General features: G+C 42.7%; 1 protein-coding gene across 4 annotated transcripts in view; it reads left to right on the forward strand.

Moving 5' to 3' along the window:
• MREG (melanoregulin) overlaps positions 1–22,694 on the forward strand; it is a 152,710-nt gene that overhangs the window by 92,627 nt on the left and 37,389 nt on the right. The window lies entirely within an intron of this gene.

The raw sequence follows: 22,694 nt of genomic DNA on the forward strand, positions 1-22,694 counted from the left end.
TGCACTTTGGCCCAAGCATTGCACTAAATTACCACAACACAATTCTATTTGCTAGGACATTGCCTATTGAATTGCATTAGGCCTGGTTCATACCTGTGCATTTTCAGTTTTGTAGAAACACACTACAGTCCATTTAACATGGTTTCCTATGGATGTAGTTCACATCTGTGCATTTTATGGAAAGGGCCAGGGACTTGTTTTTGGTTCCATAGACTTCAATGGATCAAAAGCGTTTATTGAAAAATGTAAACTGCAACCTGCATAGTTGTGAATCAGGCCTTAATAACAAAACTATGTATGTGAAAGATACGCTGTTTGTGGGGTTCGGTGACCCCCCTCCCCTTCAAGTAGCATTATTGCAGTATATGCAGCTAAAGGCTTGTTATATCTTTGTATTTCAAGACTCCTTGCATTTTAAACTTTGTATATTTTTATAATGCTATATATTGAAAGTTATTGTTTAAAACGCATTCTTTTTGGCTACAAGGAAAAAAAAATCTGCAGGTGTGAGTGGTCCCACTGATCAAGAGTACAGAAGTATTGTTACAGGTTTTTAATTTTGTAGTGCAGTTTAACTGACACACCAAAGGTATACATTTTTAATGACCAGAAGTTATATGGGCTGTCCTATCATGTCTGCCTATCAGGTTTTTTTTTTTTTTAGGCGGACTTGATCGGACCCTCCGGTCTCTCTTCTATGGAGTGGCGGGTATCAGCGGACACAAGTCCGCCGCCATCTGATCCTGTCTGCCAAAAACAGATGGATGGTGGTCTTATTCTTCATTCGTCTAGTGGATCAGAGTGGATGGTAACAGACAGGTGGTCTGTTTCCATCTGATTGCCCCATTGGGGAGAGTGGGACTGTGTCTGTTCTACATAGCGGAGAGGACATGAACCTGTCATCCACCTGCTCAGTGAGGATCAAAGGAGAGCAAGAGGATTCCACTTAGCAGAGGTACCTGTGTGAAAGGGGCCTAAAGCTGAATTTCAGGAAATCTAAAAATCCTCTCTTGTGTTGGGGCTGCACCTGCATGGGTTAATTGCTTGTTTTTGTCTAGGGGACTTGATAGCCCCTTTTAAACAGACACATTCCTCATTCTCTGCTATAATGTTAATGTTCTCACAGCATGGGGCATTGTCTGTAAGGACATACAAAGGCAGATTTCATATACAAAGTGATTAGAATGAAAACAATGGTTTTGCCTATAGATATAAAGCAGGGTATACACGTAGCAAAAATTTGGTTCAGGAGGAATTAGTAGAATTTTCAGTACGTGTGTACCACTGTCTCTTCAGCAGAAGCTGGTCTAACTTATGTTGAACAGTCCTACTGGAAAACCAGCATTTGATCGGCACATGCACCCAATGACTGCATCGCTGATCAATGTATTCTGAGCATGGAGGGTGGGAGGAGGAGCGGGTCCCTCTGTCAGAATACAATAGCACAACAGGGGAGATTCCTGCATCCTTATCACTTATGTGAATGCAAGAATCTGTCAATTTTATTTATTTATTTATTTTTTTTTTCAACCCACTGGTTGAACAAAAAAAATGTCTCATAATTTATCTCAGACTAAAAAAAATACAGTTGTTACTGTAGGCAACAAATCCTTATCACTCTGTTATTAACGTGATTGTAGATGTAGCACCCTAAAGTTTAGGCAAGGTTGCTATAAAATTTAGTTGCCAGGCGATAGTTGCCTTGGCCAATTGTTAGGAGATCAGTTGATTTTTTTTTTTTTTTTCCCCCTAATTCTGGAATTGCTGCACTTCATTGCTCTGTCACTAGGTGGCATGGTAGCTGATGACATTGGATAAGACAAGGGCATAGCAAAAACAGATTATGAATGAATGGGGTGTCTCAGCCAATTGGTAGGAGTTTCTTTAAGTCCCTTGGCCTGCTAGGAGAGAGCATATTTATTTGGGTGGAGTCAGGTGATCAGGGTTCTGTGCCAACAGGATGGCTGTCTGGGTGGACGTGTGTTGTACTACCCTGGGCTGCTAGGCTGGAAGCCTGAGACCTATCCCAAGGGGAATCTGGCTGCTAGGTTGTCTGAGACCTATCCAGAAGCAGGAGAGCAGCGTAGGGTTGGGAATGCTGGCCTGCAGTCCAACCAGAAGTAGCGGTTCTGCCGGACGGGGAACCAACTGTGGTCAGAGGTGGAAGGGGAAGCTGACGCCACTAAGGGACCATCCACCTTGTTACCGGAGATCACTGTGAATAATCTGAAGTCAGTACCTGAGCAGTCTTCTCATCAGTTGGAGACTGTGAAAAAGTGGGAAAGCTTCAGTGAGTTTCAAGCCAGGGACCTAGCAGGTCAGCAGGGGTGACACTTGAGGAAGATACTGAGTGCAGTAAACAGTGAAAGAGTTCAGGGGATCCAGTGGCTATTAGATCCGAAGTCTAGTGAAAGACTGGGAGTTCTTTGATCAAAGATCCACAGTGAGTGATTGTGGAATAAACAGAGAACGGTTTGTATTGCCAATAGTTGAATACAACTACCGTTCGTAAGCAAATACTACAAGACTGTTGCCATAGGAGACAGCGGTCCTACCTGTACAGAAGTGGTGTCCGACTGGATGCCTTCACCTGTATAGCTGTCTACCTATAGAAGTCTCAGAGTCTGCTAATTATCATTGCATCTGCTTAGATTGCCCTGGCCCTAACCCTTTCTCCCCCAGTTCTATTCAAGAGACAATAAATCTCTTTTTGCATTCTAAAAGTGTCTGGCACCCACCATTTCATCTTGCATCACTCCCACCATGCCTTGTAACCCACTTTACACAGAAGGATGTCAGCTGTCCCTAACTCTGGAGGTCACCATTCGGCTTCAGGGGCCCCGGGAGTTTGCTACATAAAGGTTGTTTTTTTTTTTTTTTTAAACAAAATGTTATACTTACCTGCTCTGTGCAAGGGTTTTGCAGTTAGTGGCCCCGATCCTCCTTTTCTAGGGTCCCCCGTGGCGCTTCTGGCTCCACCTGACTGACATAGACAGCAGGACACTCTGCCCCCCGCTCACGTGTTAATGAACACGTGGCTCCCGCTGCTATCAATCTATCCAACGAGGACCTGAGACAGCGGCTGGAGCTGCTGGGCTCATGCTCGTCACTGGAACGATCTGGTTTAAGTAAGAAATTGGGGCTCTGGGGGCAGCTGCAGCACAGAAGGGTTTTTTGTTTTAAAACCAAACTCAAGCTTTCTGTCACTCTAAAATAGACCAATCTAGTCCAGACTAACTATTACCTTTGCTACCATATGCGCAGTATAAATTGTATGTGACGTCGGCTACATACAATACACAGTGCTGTGGTACACAAGCTTCAAGTTCAAAGTTGTACTTTCTGAATGAATACAAGGCTTCCTGTGGCTAGCTGATATGGAAATCGTGATGTCATCCTCTACCTCAGCCAATAAGAGGGAGCCCTGTATTCATTCAGAAAATACAAAGCTTCTTGTGAATGGCTGAGCAGCACTCAGCCCGGCTTGATTTTAATCCAAAAATTGGATGGAAAGTCCCCATCCTGCTGCCAGAACACAAAGCAGTATACTGTATGTAGCTAATAATACATACAGTTTATACTGTGCTCCCAGTGGGCGCATTCATTAGTGAAGGTAAGTTTGTTTGGTGCAGCTACTACCTATATTATATAATATCACCAGATGACCCACCTCTTTAGAGTCCTGGAACGATGTAAAACCAGTGTTTTGCTCCAGAATAGGCAAACTCACTTTTAAACCTTTGCTGTCTTTCTAGGGTAAAGGAAAATCACACTAAAGCTCTAAAAACCCATCCTATTATTAGCCCATCCCTCAAAACTCTGGCATCCGTAAATCTATCTCTGAAAATAGCATCACAATTAAGCTGGCCATAAATGGTTTGCATCTCGGCCTGTTCAGCAGGGACTGGCCAAGATTCGATCCATGTAGGGGAAGGCTGTTTAACCCAAGTCAATTCAACGATCAACTTGGGTACAACCAGTATGTCGGATCTCTAGCATGCAATTATTGCCAGTGGCTATAGCCGCTAGCAATAATCACTGTGTTCTCCCAGAAAGGACGGCTCCCCTTGTTAACCCCCTCCCATGCCGGGAAAACACAATAGCGCCACAGGAAGGATTTCTCAATCGGCAAAGTCAGTGTTGATGGGGACATCATGTGGTTTTCTTTCTTGCAACCCATGGTTGCAGGAAAGGAGATCACATGTACGGCCTGCCTTAGGCCCCTCTTATAAGCAACCCTGACTTTGCCCCTGGTTTGGGAGATAAACAATACTCTTGACTTCAATTATAAAATTCCTAAAGCGCTGAAGTGGACTAAAAAAGAGGTTTGTAGAAATAGTAAAATAGTGAAAAAATCCAATAGTGAAAAAATAAATAAATAAGGTAATACAGCTGCAATCAATTAGTGACACCCCACAATTAGTTAAAATAAATACATAAAGTGATGCGCTTGTATTATCTATTTGAAAATGTGCTGCCTCTTGTGCCTATTTGATAATACTAAAATAAATGAAACATTGTGTAAAACTTTTGTCAAATAGTAACTTGTGTTTAAATAAACCATAGCAACTCCATTACATAGACACATATAAAAAAGGATATGTTCAGGAGAAAATGTTGTTCCGAGCCTTTTTCTATCAAACACTCCCAAAAACTTTCAGCCAGTGATTAATAATGAGAATTTCCAATATATAAAGCATGTAGTTTTCTGATCAAAGTCAAAACATAATTAATAATCCACCAAATTATATTAGAACGATACCTCCTCCTCTGATAAGCCCAGATTCAGTGAGACTCTGTCAGCGGTGGAGCGGCTTGTCTGTGATCATCCGCCGGCATAGAGAGATAGTTTGCTCAGCTTCTACTGGTCTTCCCCCCCATATACAGGATAAGATTAAGAAAAACACCATTGCGGAGATATCAGCCACATTTTAGATATCATAAAAAGCCACTTAATGCCACTCACATGCTCCCTAGGATATAGATCGCATTTAAACAGGATAACGGTCAGTCACATCCAGCTCTGTGCTGCTCAGTGCTGCTGCTCACACACTCACAGGCAGATCGCACTCCAAACAGAGCGTCACAGGCTAATTCTCCCCACGCGTATCATCACTGACACGTGACTTTTTCAAGGGTCAAGTTGAAAGTTTCAAGTTGAAAAAGTCACGTGTCAGTGATGATACGCGTGGGGAGAATTAGCCTGTGACGCTCTGTTTGGAGTGCGATCTGCCTGTGAGTGTGTGAGCAGCAGCCCTGAGCAGCACGGAGCTGGATGTGACTGACCGTTATCCTGTTTAAATGCGATCTATATCCTAGGGAGCATGTGAGTGGCATTAAGTGGCTTTTTATGATATCTAAAATTTGGCTGATACCCTGTTTCCCCGAAAATAAGACCTAGTGTGATTGTCAGTGATGGCTGCAATATAAGCCCTACCCCCCAAATAAGTCCTACCCTGTTTCCCTGAAAATAAGCCCTACCCTGAAAACAAGACCTACAAGGACTTTAACTAGGGCTTATTTGGGGGGTAGGGCTTATATTGCAGCCATCACCGACAATCACGCTAGGTCTTATTTTCGGGGAAACAGGGTATGTGCGCAATGGTGTTTTTCTTAATCTTATCCTGTATATGGGGGAAGACCAGTAGAAGTTGAGCAAACTATCTCTCTATGCCGGCGGATGATCAGACAAGCCGATCCACCACTGACAGAGTCTCACTGAGCCTGGGCTTATCAGAGGAGGAGAAGGAGCTGAGCTATCTACTCTTCTATGCCGGCGGCTGATTATAGACAAGCCGCTCCACCGCTGACAGAGTCTCACTGAATCTGGGCTTATCAGAGGAGGAGGTATCGTTCTAATATAATTTGGTGGATTATTAATTATGTTTTGACTTTGATCAGAAAACTACCTACCATATCCTTTTTTATATGTGTCTATGTAATGGAGTTGCTACGGTTTATTTAAACACAAGTTACTATTTAACAAAAGTTTTACACAATGTTTCATTTATTTTAGTAGTATCAAATAGGCACAAGAGGCAGCACATTTTGAAATAGATAATACAAGCGCATCACTTTATGGAATTAATACTCTTGACTTGTCACTATCAACACATTCTGACTTGGGCAGGCCATAGATGCTGCAATTTTCTTTCCTGCAACCACAGGTTGACTGACTGTGTTGATGGGGGAATCCCTCCCAAAAAGCTATTGTGTTCTCCTGTCGGGGAGGTGCTGGGAGCTGCCCCTGCCAGGAGAAGACAGCTATAGAAGCTATAGCCGCTGGCAGTAATCGTGTGCTAGAAATCCAACATGCTGGTTGTACCCCAAGTCGATCGATGTACCAAAGTTGATCCAATCAGCCAGCCTGCCCTGCTGAACCAGTTGAGATTTGAATCCTCTATGGTTGGTTTAAAGGATTTTCTTAACTCCCAATCCCCACTGGAAAACTGGACAACCCTTCCCACCCCCTCTCCTACTTTCCCCTGCCCCCCCCTTCCCCATTGCCACTTTGGAATCTACCCCCCCCCCCCCCCCCCCGTTTTTGTTACACTAGTAAACTAAAATTTTGTACAGGAATGGTACTCCATTTCACCAAGATTTCTAGGCTCTGATGGGCATATAATATATACTGGCATGGTCTGCCTTGCACTTCTGCCTAGGACTATATAAATGCAACATATCACTGCACAGTATTTCAATCCTTATCCTTGAAGAATCCCGAATCAACAATAAAATCATTGTTCTACAGGTCTTAAAATATCAATTTCCTATTTTTTTTATTTTATTTTTTTCCCCTGATAAGCTATGTTCGAGAACATGAGACACCCTGTAAAATCTTGTCACAGTTGGTCCAACATATATTTATTGTATTTTGAGCTGTCTTGACATTCAGTTTATTTTAAGTCACCTATATTTGAAGTGGCAGTAAACCTCTGAACTTAATTATGAATCAAGTGTATCCCTCTATTGTGTGTACTTGTTTCAATCCAGAGCATCTGTCACGTCTGTCTGCTGCTTCCTTCCTCTATCTACTATCCTCACTTCTGACAGGTTTTCCTCACACCAAGAGAAAATGGTGATGAGAAGTGAGCTTCAGCATACAGTCTGTTGACAATCTCTGCTCTATTCTTGAGTGCTCTGTGAAGGGGGTGTGTCCCTGCCCTTCCATCAGCTCTCAGAGCACTTCTCACTGAGATTTACAGAGTGTAAACCCCTCCTTCTCTCTGCCCCCCCCCCCCTTCTGAAAGCTCAGACAAGCTGTAAAAATTCTGTACTTTGAGCGGCAGTAGAGAAGAGAGGGCTGCAGATAAATTGGTACAACTTGCTGTATGTAGGAGGATTGGTTTCATCTCTGCATAACTTGAGGCCAGTCACCTTACTGGGTATATTTAAGGGTTTACTACCACTTTAAATATATTATCTGACAGCAGTAGTATTTTTAAAATAGACTTTTTTAACAAGTGCAATTAAAGTGTCCAAACATGTTGATGATGTTACTTAGTCAATAGCTTGGGAGAAACTTCTCCTGGGCTGCACTGTGTTAACAGTAGAGATTACACTGCTTGAACATTGCATACTTAGCCTGATTTGAATATCCATGTGCTTTAAGCCTCGATTCACATCTATGCATGTTGCTTTGGAGCGTTTCTGCAGTGCTTTCTGCCGTGCTTGCCGCGTTTTTGAACATGTGTTTTTGCCGCGTTTTCCTTTTTTTTTTTTTTTTTTTTTTTTTTATACTGTATACAGTGTTAAAAAAAAGAAAAGAAAAAAAAAAATCGAATTTGGGTCCATTGAATTCTATTACATGCAAAACGCTGCATTTTGCATGAAAAAAAGTCCCCGACCCTTTCCAAAAATGCAGAGACACAGAAATGCATTGATGTGAACATGTTCCATAGGAACCCATGTTAAAAAATTCCCATGCATATCTGCAAAATGCATCAAAAGATGCATTAGTGTGAATAGAGTCTAAGGGCTCATTCACATCACAGGGCATGCATAATGTGTGTGTGTGGTGTGTTTTTTTTTTTTTTTTCTAAACTTGTGGCATGGTGCAATGCATTCTTACCACAAGTTACAATGCGGTTGTGTGTTTTTGTTCTTGTTTTTTTTGTTTTTAACATAATGGTTTTGCCCTATTGCTGTAGCGTGTTGTAATACATGGCAATACGCTGCATTGCGCAAAAATGCAACTTTTTTTTTTTTTTTTTTTTTTTTTTAAAGTCCTCACTAACACTGCGCATTGGTGTGAACTGACCTAGCACATAGGGCTATTTGAATAGTCTTTGTTTTGTGAGTAATACAGCCCACACAGATGGTATGAACAAGCACAAGTTTCTGAGATGAGGCTGTGTTCTTGGAGATGCAGTCGCTGTAAATCTGAGGGGTAGATCTGAAATGAGGAGAAGCTCTGCTGATTTTATTATCCAATCATGTGCAAGCTAAAATGTTGTTTTTTTTATTTTACTTGCATGTCCCCTTCGGATCTACAGCGACTGCACTTCCAAGTGCAATTTCAAGTGCACTTTGCACTTGTAGTTTGTACTTGTAGTGCAAAATGGATTTGCCTTTAGTAAATAACCCCCAGTGTGTACATTTTGGAAATAATTCAGGCCTTTTTTAAAGCAATCTACTGAGCTGGCTAGAACCAGCACTTGAGGGAGTCATTTTCACAGCTCTTACTGTGAAGAAGCCTCTCCGTATTTGGAAATTAAATCTTTTTTTCTTTCAGATGTAAAGAGTGCCCCCTTCCTTTCCTTTTGTGATGACCTTAAAGTGAATATCTCAACACCAAGTTAACTATATATGGACCACCTATGTATTTATACATGTTGATCCTACCCCCTCCCCCCCTCCTCTTCTCAAGAGAGAATAATTCAGTTCCTCTAATCTTTCCTCATAGCCAAGCTCCTCCATGCCTCTTATCAGTTTGGTTGCTCTTCTCTGCGTTTTCTGCTGTTCCCCAATATTATCTATCTAATCTATGCCGCAGCTTGGCATTGCATGCTATTATTAAGCTTATGATCTACCAAAACTCCGAGATCCATCTCTTGTTGGTTTGTTTCCAATGTGTGCCACCAACATGGACATTTCATATTTTGTTTATTTGTCAATAAGACTGAACATTCATAATAAATTCTGTTTTGTCAATTTCTCCCAAACATCTTTCTCAGAATTACATGAAGCTTGCACAGAGCCTTTAATTGGAACACCGGAAGGCAGACAAATATTACTTTTGTTGTTTTTTAGTAGAACCATGTTCTGTCAACATACTAATGTTCCGTACACACGATTGGACTTTCCGCCAACAAAACCATGGATTTTTGTTCGAAGGTTGTTGGCTCAAACTTGTCTTGCATAGACACGGTCACACAAAAGTTGGCCAACATTTCCGAACGTGAATGCGCCAGTGCACCACCCTTTGGGTCCCTTCTGCTACTCTCGTGTTTATCTCGTGTTAGTAGAAGTTTGGTGAGAGACGATTCATGCTTTTCAGTTCGTTTCTGCTTTTCAGTTTGTGCTTGTCGGTTTGTATCTGTTCTTCAGTGCAAGTTGGCAGTTTGTTCCTGTCTTTCAGTGCGTTCTATTTATAGTTTGCTTCTGTTTTTCAGTGCGTTCTTGTCCGCTCGTTTCTGATGTTCAGCTCGTTCTTATCAGGTCCTTTCTGATTTTCAGTGCGTTCTGTCAGTTCATTCTGAGCAGCCGACCATTTTCTAGCCATGTTGCGGTTAGGTACTCGTCGTAGAGTTCGTGCTGTTGTTGGGCTTGGTGTTGGAGTTCTTGCTTTGACCCAAGTCCAGTCCATGAACAGGGGTCAGGAGGAGTTCATGGACAAAGAATTGGTTACTTAATCGTGACCAATTCTCTCATATGCCTTTGTTGCGGGAGCTTCAGGAGAATAATCCTGACGATTTCAGGAACTATCGCTGGATGATGGACCCAGTCTATCACCGTCTGTTGGCTTTGCTGTCCCCCTATATGGCGACGGGGTAGAAGTCTCCAGGATATCAAGTTCATGACTGGTATCTCCCCCCAGGCTCTGGGAATCATTATTCCAGAGATCTGTTCTGCCATCATACAGGTCCTGCAGAAGGACTATATTAAGGTAAGTTTTCTCCTTTAACATCACATTCTATGTATTTAATGTTTGCTAATGTATTATATTTATTTCATCATTCCCTAATTACCATGATTGGAATATGCTGTGAATGTCCTCTTTGTCCTCAAAAAAAAAAAAAATGTGTGCAAGTTTCACACATGGAGAGACCCCTAGTATCCACTGAAGCACCTGTGTGGGACACCATAAAAAGGTTGTTGTGGTGTCCCACATTTAGTGCTCCTGCGTCCAGATGTGTAAACAGCTGCTGAGTGTCCTCTCCTTACACTGAATCAAGTTGTCATTTCATTATAGTTTCAAACACATCTAGACAACAATGTAATAAACTTCTTTTAATCAAAATAGGCATGAACAAATGTAGTTAACCTGCATCTGCCAAAAACGTTGTATTAGTGGTTGAACGAACAATGTTTAATGTGAACGATTACTGTGCCCACGAACCTCAAACTTGCCATTTTTAAACTGTACAACAGTAAAGAAAAGCACATGTACCAGCATGAAAGTAATAATAATAGGAACACACGGCAAAAACTTTTTTGCAGCACTTTCCTGATCTTTCTATACTGATACTTGATCCCTCAATTTCAGGTTTGACCAGCCTTTCCTCATTTGCTTCTTGGATTCTTGTACCCCAAAAGTCCTTTGCAGACTCCTCACAATTGATCTTGGCCTTTCTCACATTTGGGTTTCTGTACGGTCCATACTTCCCATCATAGTCTGCCCTCTTCAAGATGTCCACCATCTCTTCAAAGGACCTATTTGAGGCCTTATATCTCCTCCTGGATGTGGAACTGCCTTGCTCCGGGATTTCCTCGTCGTTGCTGAAAACAGCACACACCTGCTGTGTTTCCGCCATGTGCTCTCCCATTCCCCTGAAAGAGAAGAGGCAGGGGATGCACTAGAAAGAAGGACAGGGGCGGAGTTTGACGCATGCGCAGTGTATATAAAGCATAACACGCGGGTATCGTGCGTATAATCTGTGAGTGGAGGACGGAGGATTGTAAGCGCCGATCATGCAAACGAAGGTAATTGTATTGTTTTGTATTGAATTGTAATTGGGGCATCAGTGGTTAGTGGCTTATACTGCTTATAGATTGAGGCCTATATTGGGACAAGATTAGGAGAGCCTGACATTACGGTTTGTCTTGTGTTGTGTCTTGCAGCTAAAATGGTGGATAAATTCCCTGACCCGGACTTCCTGCCCAAATTCCTAGATATGTACAGGGAGCTGCCAAGTCCAATGCAGGGACTACTCCAACAAGCAAAAGAGGAGGGCAGCGCTGGATAAACTGTTGGAATTGGTGAAGCTGGTGTATTCCACGGCAGACATAAGCTATTTGAAGGCCAAAATTGGTAGCCTGAGGAGCACATATAATAGGGAGTGCAAGAAGGTCCAGGATTCCATGAGATCCGGAGCAGCAGCAGATGACGTATATGTACCCAGGCTGTGGTACTAAGACAGACTACGTTTTTGTCAGACCAGACGGAACCCAAGCCATCACTATCTACACTTCCTTCCACATCAGCTGAGGCTCCTGAAGTCGAACCTGGGCCTTCCACCCAGGAAGAAGATGTGGAGGAGCCCAGCTTGAGCCAGGTATAGCATTGTTGAACATATTTCTTGTCAAAAATTGAATGATAGATGTTGTTAATCACTAATTTCTGATTTAACAAAGTGGTTTACATGTCAATAGACAGTAGTAGCCAAAAATGATTGGGATAAGAATGAAAAATGCTGGGGTCAGAAGGATAGTCTTTTTTTCTATTTGGTAACATTCAATTTGCAACAGTCATGAGCTCAAAATTGTGTGTGGTTGATGACCAAAAAACAAACTATGTACCGTTTTCATACACAGGAAAGTCTCAGCCAGGAGGAGGCCGTGGCAAGCAGTCTGACGGAATCCCATGTTCCTCCCCTCCGCTCTCCAACCAAAAGGACCAGGGAGGCGAGGAACCTGGAGGAGTCAGCAACCATTTTCCTTAGCCAGGCTACTGCGGCACTTAACGCGACCCTTGGTGGCCACGAGGCATTTGGCTGTGTCACAGCAAGCAAGCTCGAACACATGGAGGAGGGCCAATGCACAACCTGTGAGGAAATCATTTTGAATGCCCTAAACAAGGGGATGAGGGGCGAACTAACAACTCAAACCCACCTGTGTGTGTATATGTGCCTCCCACTTTTTAAGGGACCAAAAGTAATGGGACAATTGGCTGCTCAGCTGTTCCATGGCCAGATGTGTGTTATTCCCTCATTATCCCATGTACAAGGAGCAGATAAAAGGTCCAGAGTTCATTTCAATTGTGCTATTTGCATTAGGAATCTGTTGCTGTCAACTCTCAATATGGGATCCAAAGAGCTGTCACTATCAGTGAAGCAAGCCATCATTAGGCTGAAAAAATAAAACAAACCCGTCAGAGAGATAGCAAAAACATTAGGTGTGGCCAAATCAACTGTTTGGAATATCCTTAAAAAGAGAGAACGCACCGGTGAGCTCAGCAACACCAAAAGACCCGGAAGACCATGGAAAACAACTGTGGTGGATGACCGAAGAATTCTTTCCCTGGTGAAGAAAACACCCTTCACAGGTGGCCAGATCAAGAACACTCTCCAGGAGGTAGGTGTATGTGTGTCAAAGTCAACAATCAAGAGAAGACTTCACCAGAGTGAATACAGGGGGGTTCACCACAAGATGTAAACCATTGGTGAGCCTCAAAAACAAGAAGGCCACATTAGAGTTTGCCAAACAACATCTAAAAAAAGCCTTCACAGTTCTGGAAAAACATCCTATGGACAGATGAGACCAAGATCAACTTGTACCAGAGTGATGAGAAGAGTATGGAGAAGGAAAGGAACTGCTCATGATCCAAAGCATACCACCTCATCAGTGAAGCATGGTGGTGGTAGTGTCATGGCATGGGCATGTATGGCTGCCAATGTAACTGGTTCTCTTGTATTTATTGATGATGTGACTGCTGACAAAAGCAGCAGGATGAATTCTGAAATGTTTCGGGCAAAATTATCTGCTCATATTCAGCAAAATGCTTCAGAACTCATTGGACGGCGCTTCACAGTGCAGATGGACAATGACCCGAAGCATACTGCGAAAGCAACTAAAGAGTTTTTTAAGGGAAAGAAGCGGAATGTTATGCAATGGCCAAGTCAATCACCTGACCTGAATCCAATTGAGCATGCATTTCACTTGCTGAAGACAAAACTGAAGGGAAAATGCCCCAAGAACAAGCAGGAACTGAAGACAGTTGCAGTAGAGGCCTGGGAGAGCATCACCAGGGATGAAACCCATCCCGTTCCAGACTTCAGGCTGTAATTGGCTGCAAAGGATTTGCAACCAAGTATTAAAAAGTGAAAGTTTGATGGATAATTGTTAATCTGTCCCATTACTTTTGGTCCCTTAAAAAGTGGGAGGCACATATACAAACTGTTGTAATTCCTACACCATTCACCTGATTTAGATGTAAATACCCTCAAATTAAAGCTGAAAGTCTGCAATTAAAGCACATCTTGTTCGTTTCATTTCAAATCCATTGTGGTGGTGTATAGAGACAAAAAGATTAGAATTGTGTCGATGTCCCAATATTTATGGACCTGCCTGTAGGTTCCACCATGAGTATAACAAGCATGCTTTACTGCAAATGCAGATTGATTTTACTGTTGTAAGTTTAGTAACACTTTAAAGTATATGTAAAGCCTAACAATATACTTATTATTATTATTATTATTATTATTATTTATTTATTACTGCTTCTTTGGTCTGTTAAATATATCTTTCAAAGTTTTTTGTCAAGTCTGTTAGATACATTCAAAAAAAAAAAAAAATACTCCTCTGCACTGTTATTATCCCTGCCTGGTCTCTGTGGACTACAGAACATCTCCCCGCTATGGTATGGAGAAGAGAACGAGGAGATTTGTAGTCCTAACATTTCCTGTTCTAGGGTGTCAACGCTGCTCCCAATGAGTGAGCATTGTCTTTCTTGTCTATGGAGGGTGTTACTGGCAAGCTCACCAGGTGAAAACTAAAGCTGGCCATAGATGGGTTGCTTTTCCTTCCTTTTTTCATTCAGCCAGGGGGCTAAACGAGAAATAACAAATTCCTCCATCCATACAAATGAGGCTGCAGCAGCTGATTGATAAGTCTGCCAACTTGTCCAACAGATGTCGATCTAACGATCGACTTCTGTCAGACAGGTATGACTACACGCTGATCAATACAGATGGTCCCTGCTAAACTGGCTGAATTTTTATCCATCTGTGGCCAAAGAAAACAATGCAGCAATCATATCTAAAGACTGGTAAGCTGCGATTTATTATGTTTTTTTTTTCTTCAGGTTAGATAGATATTACTTTTTAACTATAGCTGCTCGTTAAATTTATTCTTATATACCCACACTGTACTGTAGAATTATGGATCAGATGTCAAAGTTTTTTTTTTTATTTTTTTTTACATTAAACAATACATATGAAATGGAAATAATAAAAATATAGCTATTTAAATTGGATGTTTTTAGGCTTCAATAAAATGAAAATCTGTTTGACAAGATGTAGTCCTAACAGTTTGGCCCTGTCATGATCCCAGTGTATGCTTCCAGCCTTCCACACAAGTCTAAGAAGACAGCTGTATTTGTATTCTACTTTTTGATGGAGACTGGTGAATAACTTCACTGAAATGCTACCATGTAATGCTAATTGATCATGGCCATGCAAAGTTTTTCATCTAACATGCAGACATTTGAGATACAATTTGCATGGCATTTGTGTATTGTTTCTAACGTGTACATGAAACATATTTGGAATGTAGTGACTGAATTTTGTGTTGGTCCATATGGAGCAATGTTGCATTTTTGCATCCCCCCACCTCCTTTTTTTTTTTTTTTTTTTTTTTCTTTTTCAGAGAATGAATTGGGATAAAAAAAAAAAAAACTTTAATTCCTTAGAACCACTTGAAGTGGAGAATTAAAATAACATTGGGTGCCAGTCACTTTCTGCCTTTTTCAAAGATGTTTTATTGCTCCAAGCTCACAAGGATAGAGGATTAGGACTTCAGATATTTCCAGCAACATGTCTTCCAGACTCCTGCTGTCACAGTGCGAAAAAGTACATAAAGGGAATCGGTTTTGCAAAAATAAGGATGATCAGGCAAACGGCAATATCTTCAGAGCTCCACAGACAGTGGGTACCTCCATACTTTCTCTCCAAGGGGAGTGCCAGGGTCCATTGAGGGTCAGGCTCATTCCCCCTCCAGCAGGACACTTTCTCCTTGCTCTCCATCTTGGGTACTGTCACATGAGGTGGGGGGAGGTGGGGGCGCATGCTAGCCTTTTAGAACAGTCAATGGTTTGTATATCAACATTAAAACGGAGTGCCAAAGGTCTTTGTGTTTTTTTGGGGGGGGGGTTTGTCAGCAGCTACAAAAAGTGTAGCTGCTGATTTTTTTTTTTTTTAATAAACACTCACTCGCCTGTCCCGAGGATCCAGCGATGTGGCCGCCTGAACCCTTTGGTTCTCTCCCTTTCTGCTCCTGGCGCTGGCATTACAAGTGTGGGCACGCAGCTGTAACAGCTTGCAGCTTCACAGCCGGGTGCGCATTTTGAGTTGCACTGCAGCTCCTCAATCTTCTGGGACCCGTGACATGTCCCAGAAGATTGAAGGGAGGGGGAGAGGAGAACTTCCGCTCAGGCCGCCTAGGCGATCCGAGCGGAAGTGGGAGCAGGTACCTGTCAACACTAGGTACCCTCTCCCCCTCCCCTAAAAAATTACATGCCAAATGTGGCATAGGAGGGGGGGAGGAGTGCCTAAAGCGGAACTTCTCCTTTTTGGGTGAAGCTCCGCTTTTAAGGCTGTAGCATTGTTGGAGTCCCAATTTAGCATTTTTTCTGCACTGCACTTTGCTTTCTATGCCTTTGTGATAGGTGTAACATGGTTTTTAGGGATGTCCATACCAATGGCTGCATCCTACCACACTACTGTGCACTATGAAGGGAGCCGTGTCAATGTGTCACAATACATCACATGCTTTGCATTTATTTATTTTTTGCTTTTTAGAACAGCAGGCCTCTGGTACAATATAAAGCAATCCTAAACAGTATCAAGCTACTTTACAATACTCTAAATGTTCGTACAGAATAATCACTTTCCAATGTGAACAGGGCATAATTATCAAGATATGTCAGTACATTCTTTTGAGAAAAGTAGTATGCTATAGTAAGAAAATTTCTGGTACCTCAATGTCTATGACCTCAAGGTATTGTCAACTAGGAAAAAATGGGGAGGGGGGGGGACGAGAGGTGAGAAGGGTATAACAGAAGGCACAGATATGTAAGCAAAAGGAAGGACACTAGGAGGACTTGGTATGACTTAGGGCAGTGGGGGAAGCAGGGATTGCCACTAAAAGGGGAAATTAGCATGGGATTGAGGGATAATAAGGGTCTTCTCTCACCTGTGATAATGGAGGGTACCCAAATTTATGAATAATCACTCATCAGAGCCTTGCCCTTGTCTGAAAAAGCAAAATCGATCCAATAAAACCACATTTGGTTGTTTTTATGTAGGTTTTGTGTTTTTTTTTTTTTTTTTTTTTTTTTTTTTGTTTTTTTTTGTTTTTGTTTTGAGAGGTAAGGAAGAGTTCTCCATCCTTCTGATTGCCTCCTCTTTAAACCTTATAACTGCTGAGGGGGGAGAAGGATCTCTCCAACTCAAAGGGATACAAGTAGACATGTGCGGTTTGTTTCGTTCCTGAATTAAATTCAGACAAAACTTTTTATTATTCAGAAATTCAGATGTATCTGAATTACAATCGTAACATATTTAACCGCTTGCCGCCCGCCGGCCATCATATGACATGGCTCTCGTTCTGGGCGGGCGTCATATGACGTCCATCCATTTAAACAGGGAGTGTGGGCGCATCCCTGTTCCTTCGGTGGCGGCGTGTCAGGTTCACGTACATTTTTTTTCCCATTTAGGGAAAACACACTTTATTGCATGATTGCATGGCACTCACGTAACGATCCTATGTGTGTTTATGACACTGGATGTTTTTATGAATATATATGATTTTGTTTTTTGTTGAGTGTTGCACTATTCTCTTCTTTTGAGTTTTTTATGTTATCCATATTATGCTATGTTTTGCTATATATTTTTGGGTAATCCTTTGTGGATCTGAATACACGGGATGAGTGTGACCTATCCTGTCTCATTGGGATCGTTTTATAAAGGCCCAGGCTGGGTTTTAAGCCACTCGCCCGTTTTTGGCTTACTTTCTGGTAAGCATTTCACCACATAGATGTGTTTCATTTGAATTTTCACCCTACAACATATGAACTATTGATGAATTTCACGTCACTCACCTATGATTGTTGGACTTTTTTCTGTATAGGACTATACACTTTCACGATTTTTTATAATACTTTATAGCGCGTTTTTTTTGTTTTTATTATTGTTTTACTATGTGATCAGCCGCGATGAAGTCACGGGCGATCAGATTGTACCGCCCCACTTTGCACGGCGCGTGCGCATGAGCACGTCGGTGGCAGCGTGTTCCCGGGAACACTGCTCGTTCCATTGGCCGGCGGCTGTTTACCACACAATCGGCTGTGATCCTTTTACAGCCGATCACTAAATGTAAACATAGAGCGGTAATGAGATGTTACCGGGATCTCCTTCTCACACACTGATCGTGTATGAGAAGGAGATTGCGGTAACATCTCGTTACCGCTTACAGTGTACACCAATCACACTGATTGCCCCCCCAATAAAGAGTACCTGTCACAGTTCATCAGAGTACCTATCACAGTCCATCAGAGTACCCGAGTACCTGTCTGCAGCTCATCAAGTTACCCGAGTACCTGTCTCCAGCCCATCAAAGTACCCGAGTACCTATTTGCAGCCCATGCCATGCCTATAGAATATACGTTGGGGTGTTTGCTTTCCAAAATGGTGTTGTTTTGTGGGTAATTCCATTGTCCTTGTGCTCAAGGACCTTCAAAAGTGTGATAGGTAGGAATGAAATGAGATTTGTAATTTATGCTCCTAGAATGCCTGTAGCTACTACTTCAATGTTGGGCCTCTGTGTGTGGCCAGGCTGTGTAAAAGTCTCACACATGTGGTATCGCCATACTCAGGAAGAGTAGCAGAATCTATTTTGGGGTGTAATTTTTGCTATATACATGCTATGTGTTAGAAATATCTTATAAATTTTTTTTTTTTTTCCCATTTTTCCAAAAACTTCTGGAAAAAAATGAACCATTCAAAAGATTCATTATGCCTCATAGATTATACGTTGGGATGTTTGCTTTCCAAAATGGGGTAATTTTGTGGGCAATTCCATTGTTCTGGTGCTCCAGGGCTTTCAAAAGTGTAATAGGTGGTTGAGAAATTAGATGTGTCGTTTATGCTCGTAGAACGCCTGAAGGTGCTACTTCAATGTTGGTCCTCTGTATGTGGCCAGGCTGTGTAAAAGTCTCACACATGTGGTATTGCCATACTTGGGAAGAGTAGCAGAATGTATTTTGGGGTGTACCAGGAACATAACCTGCCTCTAATGAAGAATATACTGTACAGTTTCTGTAAAAGTCTCTTTATTGATGCTGAAATGTCCTCACAGAGGTGAACTTCCAGCACTGCGTGGGTTAACTGCCCTGGCTATAACAGTGGAGGTTTTCATGGCTCACACTCCCCTTTCAACCGTTCACAAAACACTTTGTATCATTTACCCAGAATGGTAACAGATGAATGACAGGGTGCCCCTCCTCCAATCACAGAACACTTTACACTCTGGGAAAATAATACAAGGTATTCTGGAGGAGGATCCAGCATCCCTGAAGAGAGAATTTGTACAGTGATCAGGAGCCAGCAGGACATTGGATACTCTTCATTCTAGGTAAGTTCTGTCCCTGATGCTATATCCCCCCCAAAAATGTAAGTAAGCTTCAGTTCTAACATGCTGTTACCAATTAATTTATCAAGAGAATCATCTCCTGTAATAAAATCTCAAAGTGCAACATGAAGAGTGGTTAAAGCAGTAATAAACCCAAAAGCAGACATTATATTATACATTATTATACATTATACATTATTATATTGCAACTTACCAATTCTTAGTGGTGGCTGCATTATTTTTTTTTTATTATTGTTAGGTGTTGCTCCCTCTGTTTTCACCTGGTTATCTGGCCAGTAAGTCTGTTTTGCAATAGTACACACTGTCCTGCAAATGTGTATCAGAATGTTTAGAAAAACACATTTACCACTTTAATTTGTTAGTGTATCTAAATCTGCTAGTATATCTAAATAAACCACTGCAGTCACTGAATTTAATGATTGGTGAGCTGCAGTATATTACCATAGCACCCTGATGTTTAGGCAGGGTTGCTCCTAAATTTACGTTCCAGGTGTAGTTACCTTGTCTCATTGTTTAGGGATTAATTGACTTCACCCCAAGTCTAGAATTGCTGCACTTCTCTCTTCTGCCGATAGGTGGCTGGGTATCTGGTGGCATTAGATTGGCTGAGATACTCCCAATGGGCAGGGGTTTTCTTAAATCCTTTAGCCTGCCGGGAGAATACATACACGAACACGAAAATGTTAATCGGTAACAGTGTGTAAAAAAAAAAAATATATATATATATATATATATATATCTATCTAGATATAGATCTAGATAGATATATATATATATATATAGATAGATAGGGGTTGCTAAGTATAGACTTCCCTGGGCCTCCCGCTGATTATCTTGCAGCCAGATGCTTGGGTCTGATCCTGTCACTTGCGTGGCCCTAGGCAAGACTAACGGTACCCGCACTAACAGGCGGGTGGTGGGAGTGTTATGTCGTGTACACACGACCGGACTTTTCGTCGGACTGAACTCCGAAGGACTTTTCGATTGCGTTCCAACGGAGTTCCAATGAAACGGACTTGCCTACACACGATCACACCAAAGTCTGATCGATTCGAACGTGATGACGTACGACCAGACTAGAATAAGGAAGTTCATAGCCAGTAGCCAATAGCTGCCCTTGCGTCCTTTGTCTTTATCGTACATCACGGGACACAGAGCACCATAATAATGACTATCTGGGTTATATGCTACCTTTAGGTGATTGGACACTGGCAACCAATAGTAAGAAGGTTCCTCCCATATAACCCCTCCCATACAGGAAGTACCTTTTAGTTTTTTTTTTTGCCAGTGTCTTGAAGGTGATGGTCACGGCTGTGGAAGCTCTTCAAATTCTTCAATAATGTCCCAGTGAGGATGTTTTAATTGGATCCATTCGGATGGCATATTAAAGCTAAAGTGGATAGTACCCGAGCCTTGGTTCAAGAACAAGGTTTTTCCTGTAATGTGTCCTTTATGGTGCTGGACCCTTGTTATATGGTATTCCTGGTCTATCGCCTGCCCAAGGAAACCAGAAGGGTGCCTTACAGGTCCAAGGGTGTGGACCCCGAAACAAAGGGGGACCCGGTCCTTGAAGGTCCTCTGTGGCGCTACCCGCGGTGATAGGGGAAGATTGGGCCTGTTCCAGGCCCTGCAGCGAGGATCGGTGAGTGCTCCCTCTGGAGGCCTAAACTGTATTACTGTGTTGCTATAACATGTGGTGTTTTGCCAAAAATTTTTGTGCCTTATGTTACAAACTGCTGAGGCTGGTGTCTCCCGCATGTGTGGCGGGCGCGCATGTGCGTCAGTGATGTGCGCCGCATGCCCGCGCGGGGAGGTCGCCGCGAGGTTCCCCGTGGGTGTGCGCATGCGCAGTAAATTCCCGGGCGTGCGTGCATATAGAGGGAAGTCAGCGTGTGTCATTGCTGCTTGTCAGTGTAGGCTCGCAAGAGCCAGGATCCTAAGTGCGGTGGGACACAAGGTCTGGGCACGTGAGTTGGCCATTTGCAACACGTTGAAGGTTAAAGGCCGGGATAGTTGCTATACGCTGGGCTCAGCTATATAGCACTAGAGAGGAGATAGATAGATAGATAGATAGATAGATAGATAGATAGATAGATAGATAGATAGATAGATAGATAGATATATATATTTATTTCCTCAAACCCTGTAAGCAATGTCTTCCAGAAAACGAGGTTCAGGGAGCAGGGCAAGTCCAGGGGTTAAAGTGACTCCTTCAAAAACAGGAGATCAACCTCAGGCTACTGCTGCATCAATCTCCCCTGAAAGACCTGCGGCATTTGGCCTGGCTGAGCCATTGCATCTGTCAGGTGTAGTGGCCACTACCAATATCCCTGCATCGGCTTATGTTACTAAGGATGACTTGGCATCAGCCCTAGCTGGCCTTGAAGGCTAAATAGCGGGTATGATTGCCTCAGTAACGCAGGGAGGGAAGAAACATCATAGACCTCCCTCTCCTGAGCCTGGTCCCAGTGGAGAATCACTAGAGCACCAGGACGCTCTTAGCCAGTTGGGTCCTTGTGATTTGGATCCAGAATGGGCAGAGGATTTGGAGGAGGTGGCCGTAAAAGTTAGGGAGGATGCAGAAGCTGAAGAATTCTTGGAGGGGGATTCAGGTTCCGAAGAACCTATATCGGCTTCCCAATCCCAAAAATTATTCATCCAATCTTTGGCTGAAATGGTGAGAGCAGGATTTAAGTTACCCCCCCCCCCCGTTCAGGGACCAGGGCTTTCCTGTGCTACGTTGGGATCCTTGCGGCCTCAGCAAGGTTCCTAGGCGTTCCCTGTGCATCCATTATTTGAGCAGGTGATCTACGCTGACTGGGACCACCTGGACAGGATATATTTGCCTCCAAAATGTTTTCCTTTTTATACCCTATGGAGGAAAAATTCAGAAAAAGGTGGGATACGCCTTTGGTTGATGCCGCCATTTCATCAGTGAATAAAAGCTTAACCTGTCCAGTGGATAATGCCCAAGGGTTTAAAGATCCAGCAGATAAAAAGCTGGAATCCTTACAGTTGCAGATATCGGTATTTGTCAGTCCTTGAAGGACCGTTTTAAAAGGTTGATCGGGAACTTACCTGTTCAGGAGGAATTTTCTGACGAATTTTCAGAACTTCCTCGCGCTTTATGTTTTGCGGTAGACTCATTAAATGACTGGATCCAGCAGATGTCTCGTTTTGCGCTGCTTTCAATCCATATGCGCAGAGTCTTGTGGCTAAAGATTTGGTCAGCCGAGATGCCATGCAAAAGGCTACTTGCGGCTTTTCCTGTTCATGGTGAGCGTTTGGAGAAGATCTGGATAAATATATCCAAAAGATCTCAGGAGGAAAGAGCTCCTTGCTTCCAGTTAAAAGAAGGAATAAGCAGCCTTCCTTTAAGATCCCCAACGCTCCCAGGCCAGGCGCCTCTTCACCCAAGAGGTATCGACGGCCTCAACCGCCTACCTCAAAAAAGACCTTGGACCCAGAAACCAGCCAAAACCAATTCCAAGTCCTCCTTGTGAAGGGGCGCCCCCACTCTTGCAAGTGGGGGGCAGACTGCAGCGGTTCGCAGACGCTTGGGGAAAATTGGTTCAGGACAGGTGGGTCATTTCCACAGTAACACAAGATTACAAAATAGAGTTCCGGGATTTTCCTCCGAATCGGTTTCTGGTATCCAGAGTCCC

The sequence above is a fragment of the Aquarana catesbeiana genome, linkage group LG06 (genome assembly GCF_042186555.1).
Source record: "Aquarana catesbeiana isolate 2022-GZ linkage group LG06, ASM4218655v1, whole genome shotgun sequence".
In the NCBI taxonomy this organism is placed as follows: domain Eukaryota; kingdom Metazoa; phylum Chordata; class Amphibia; order Anura; family Ranidae; genus Aquarana; species Aquarana catesbeiana.